At 29.4% G+C, this 4,987-nt stretch overlaps 1 long non-coding RNA gene and 1 pseudogene across 1 annotated transcript in view; one reads left to right on the top strand and one right to left on the bottom strand.

Moving 5' to 3' along the window:
* The first annotated feature begins 1,539 nt into the window (after positions 1-1,539).
* Positions 1,540-4,987, top strand: part of LOC149137151 (uncharacterized) — a 7,304-nt gene continuing 3,856 nt past the window's right edge. Inside the window, exon 1 of the long non-coding RNA XR_016240667.1 lies at positions 1,540-2,580. This is a non-coding gene — a long non-coding RNA (uncharacterized LOC149137151). The remainder of the gene's footprint in view (positions 2,581-4,987) is intronic.
* The window catches only part of LOC149137152 (uncharacterized), a 1,458-nt pseudogene continuing 715 nt past the window's right edge, over positions 4,245-4,987 (bottom strand).

Genomic DNA, 4,987 nt, shown 5'->3' with positions numbered 1-4,987 from the left:
TTCCAAGGCGGTGAGGTAATGTCCTAGATTATCTCTAGAAAAGATGGTTTGCTGAAGACTGAAATGTCTTTGATGATACGTTTGCAGTATCAGGGTTGATTTGAAGCTAAAATAACAACAACAATATGGCCAATTTCTACATTAACACCCGCACGATTTTCACTAAGAAAAAAAAATTGATTTTTTGCGTGGAATCAAGTACCCTGACCTCCTAATATGCTGGAAATCCCTAATTTTGGATTGAAAAATATTAGGGGTAGGGTCCCCTAATCCCAGAATCATTGGAAATTGTCTCTTTCTTTGAATGAATTCCTGTGACCTCCTAATATTGCAAAATTAGGTTGCTTAAGGTGAGGTTGGTAACTGATGGTTTGTAACTATAGGTGAGTCATGATGCAACCAACAACATGGTAGAATTCCCTTCCATTAATTTGGTGTGAAAGGGTGATATCAAATAGTTCAATCACAACATGTATTGAAATTAATTACGAAAAATTTGAACTATCATCATTACATGAAACATTGAAATATGAGTATTTTATAAGGTAAAATTTTAAATTATTACTTGACACATTAACTATCTTATAACAGAAATGCCTAGAAAAATCATGGATTACATGGGAAAATGCGAGCATGAAAAGTGATATTCTTAATATTATAAACCTGGAAAAGTACAAGACAAGTTAATACACCTGTAAAAGTATAGGGGCAAACTATTACTTCAAGTAAAGAATAAAAAACATTTTACTTAAAATATTGCAGCTAAGATTAAAATTTTAATATTAAAAAGTATTTTATTACAGTTTACAAATAACATTATACTTATTTAAGTAGAATTTGGCTAATTTACTACCTTAAATGCATAAAAAGTGTGACTAATTAGATAAACTTACAAATTAGCTGAGCAGTTTTGTACAATAAATTTAAAAGCTGAGAACTGTAAAGAGTGATAAATTAGATGTGGCATTCTTTGCTGGTATATTTTAAGTAAAAAAGTTTCTTATTCTTTACTTTACTATAAGTAATAGTTTGTCCTATACTTTTACAGGTGTAATAACTTGTCCTGTACTTTTACAGGTTTATAATCTTAAGAATATTACTTTTCATGCTCGTATTTTTCCATGTAATATATATATATATATATATATATATATATATATATATATATATATATATATATATATATATATATATATATATATATATGTACATATATGTGTATAGTATATATACATAGATGTACATATATGTGTATAGTATATATACGTGGATGTACATATATGTGTATAGTATATATACGTAGATGTACATATATGTGTATAGTATATATATAGATGTAGATGTACATATATATGTATAGTATATATATACGTAGATGTATGTATGTATATATATATATATACACTTTACTCTTTTACTCTTTTACTTGTTTCAGTCATTTGACTGCGGCCATGCTGGAGCACCGCCTTTAGTCGAGCAAATCGACCCCGGGACTTATTCTTTGTAAGCCTAGTACTTATTCTATCGGTCTCTTTTTGTCGAACCGCTAAGTGATTTATTTATTTATTTATGCGTTTCAGCCAAGTGGATGCAGTCAAGCTGGAGCACCACCATGACTTTCCGTCTTTATGCTGTGCACTCTTCACGTTCCTTGCATGGGTCTTCTCCTCCACCTGATATAGTCCAATCAAGAGTTTCGATGGCACATCTGGTGTATAAGAGAATATGACATCGCTGCCCTCAACTGTGTCTCATTTCAAGCTATTGGTTCGTCTGGTATCGTGGAGAGGAAAGTGTCGAGTTTTGTTTTGAAGACCTCTATGTCCAATTCTTGCAGGCCTCTCAATTGTTTTGGCAGAAGCTTAAAGCTGATGAACAAGACTGAGAATGAAAGCAGAGGCAAAACTAAACAGTTTTTTAAATTTTTTCAGAGAGAGACGGCGATGAAACCGATAAAATTAGCAGGATTAGATAAAACGTAATAGGATCGATTTGTTGGAGGAAATCTTACATATTTAACTGACTGAAACAAGTAAAAGATATTTGAACATCTCTGAATCAATGATCAACGAGAGCGGTAAGCCGAAGAGGACACTCTACGATTTAAATACAATAGTATTGATTTAGAATTTAAGCCAAAATCGATGCTTTCATTAATTCGTCTGAAAAATAATATATTGAATCCATAAAAACCAGCAGATGGATTTCAGAATATGTCTTTTGAAACGCTTAGAACAATTTTCGTTTATAATAATCAAAATATTTTTTCGCGATATATGACGTCAAAGAATTACAGGCAGGCATTATAATCAAACGACGTCATTCTATGTATTGTTAAGCCACATCTTTGAGGAAATTGTATAATGAAACACTTTTACCTTTAAATTTTCCATCTTGGTTTCCATACACAGTGTATGAACGAAATATTGATACACAACAGTTTATTTTTCTATTAGAATCAATGGATGAATGGCTTCATAGCCAGAAATTGTGGATACATGATTATATGGAAGTATATGAAGTATATGAATTATGTAAATGTATACGTTATATTAAGATCAACATAAGGACGAGGGATAAGTATGAATGAAATTTTGAATATATATCTATATTAGTATATATAACTATATATATATATATATATATATATATATATATATATATATATATATATATATATATATATATATATATATATATATACAAGAATAAGAGGAATGACCAGCAAATGTGGATTCCTGAATGCTAGAAATATCCAATCACGAAAAAAAAAAATGTTCTCAGTAGAAAAAAATCAGTGACACAACAGACTTTTTTCTACTGAGGACATTATTTTTCGTGGTTGGATGATTCAGCATAATCCACATTTGCTGGTCATTCCTCTTATTTTTGTATGTAATATAATTTTAATCTTCAGATTTTTTAATATGCTAGACCACTGGTTTTAATTGATCAATATCAATTTCTACCCTCATTAATAAATTTATATATATAAATATATATATATATATATATATATATATACATATATACACACACACACACACACACACACACACACACAAACACACACACACACACATATATATATATATATATATATATATATATATATATATATATATATATATACATACACACACACACACACACACACACACACAAACACACACACATATATATATATATATATATATATATTACATATATATAAGAGGAATGACCACTAAGTGGACATCCATTATGCTAGAAGAACTATACACGACACGTCTGCATGAGCTTTTTTAAATAATTATTACCTTTGATGGTTTTTATTCCCATGCTGGCAACTTGATAAGATCGACATTTGAATATCGATCTTATCCTTATTTATATAAATGTATGTATTTATTTCGTCATAATGTTTACTGCGGAGATATTCTGACCATATCACACGAGGAGTTTTTAGGCGGACAATTTAAACTGTTCATGTGCATACGTGCATATATATGTATGTATACGTTCATATATGTAAGTATACCGTATGTTGTATATATATATATATATATATATATATATATATATATATATATTTATATTTATGTGCTTTTCTGAGTATATTCCACTGATGAGGCAAAACATTCCTTATGCAGAGCTAGAAATCCGGGATCTGGGATTATCCAGTGATTTTTGCTAGTTTATTTTGTCCCTTCGTCTTCTCTCCTGGTGCTATATGAACATTTATTGTGGTTCATATATATATATATATATATATATATATATATATATATATATATATATATATATATATATATTATGTATGTATATACGATGAAAAATAAGTGATATACGTATCCACTTTATAGAGCTCAAACCATTAGCGCTCTAATAGAGCTTCAGGAATATGAAATTAAGGAGACGAGAAAACAAATTTAAAACCTAAGTATATATTCATTCAATCCATATTAACAAAATTCTCCATGGTATACAAAGTACATACATAGATGAATTCATCTATATAACAAATAAAAAATATTTAAGAATTTATAAATATATATACACGAAAATTTATAAATATATAAACATTAATACACATATAAAAATCTATAAAGACTTACAAATTCATAAATATAAATATATAAAAGGTGTAAGTCCATAAATGTACTTGCGAAGTCCGAATGAAGTTGATGATAAAGCGGATGTAAAATGATTCATAAGGAGTCTGGAACAAGTATAAAGTCTAAGTATAAAGTCTTACGGCCGTTTCGAAAAGACATAGGTAGCTATGGGCGAACTAACTCCAACCATAGCAATACTCTATATTTCTCTCATCAGATTTAATAGAATCACAAGGTTAAAGTTTTAAAAGAAATGTTGAGTTAAATAATTCAATAAAAATAGAATGTTTGATCGGACCATTCTCTTCGGGCATATGATATTAAACGCAATGTTTATATTTCTTTATTCGGCACTCAGGCCTTAACATAGATGGGACAGTACAAGGACAGACAGAACACCGCAGTGGGGACAAAAACATAAAATGTCTGAAACATGAAATCGATGATAGTGAAATGGCTGCATTGAACCCTATTTCTCAAGCAGTAACGTTTAACAGTTAATTTATACAATTAAATCAAACGTTCTCACATTTCTTTTTGTATCGTTTTTTCCTTCTTTTTTCAAAACTTATTAACTGTCTATTTGTCCTCTTTTCCTTTTTAAAAACAAATTTACTCACTCGCTTTTAAATTCTCATAAATGGTTTTAAATCTTCGAGTGATAGAAGTTCGTCAAACTCGATTTCAACCCCCAGCAGGTCTATGTAGCTTCCAAACATCTCTCTCAATTTTTCTAATCTCTCTCTATTTATGATGATTTCTTTAGTCTTTTCTGGGTATGTTCCTTGCGGCAGCCTTACTCTTATTCCTGATTTATACTTTAAAATCTTTTTTTCTATTTCTGTACTTTGGTATACGTGACCAAATGCCACTTGTATTTTATCCTGTTC

This window comes from Octopus bimaculoides, chromosome 2 (assembly GCF_046866305.1).
Source record: "Octopus bimaculoides isolate indiv1 chromosome 2, ASM4686630v1, whole genome shotgun sequence".
In the NCBI taxonomy this organism is placed as follows: Eukaryota; Metazoa; Mollusca; class Cephalopoda; order Octopoda; family Octopodidae; genus Octopus; species Octopus bimaculoides.
Note: the sequence above shows the minus strand (reverse complement) of the source record. Positions and strands in the feature narration are given on the sequence as shown.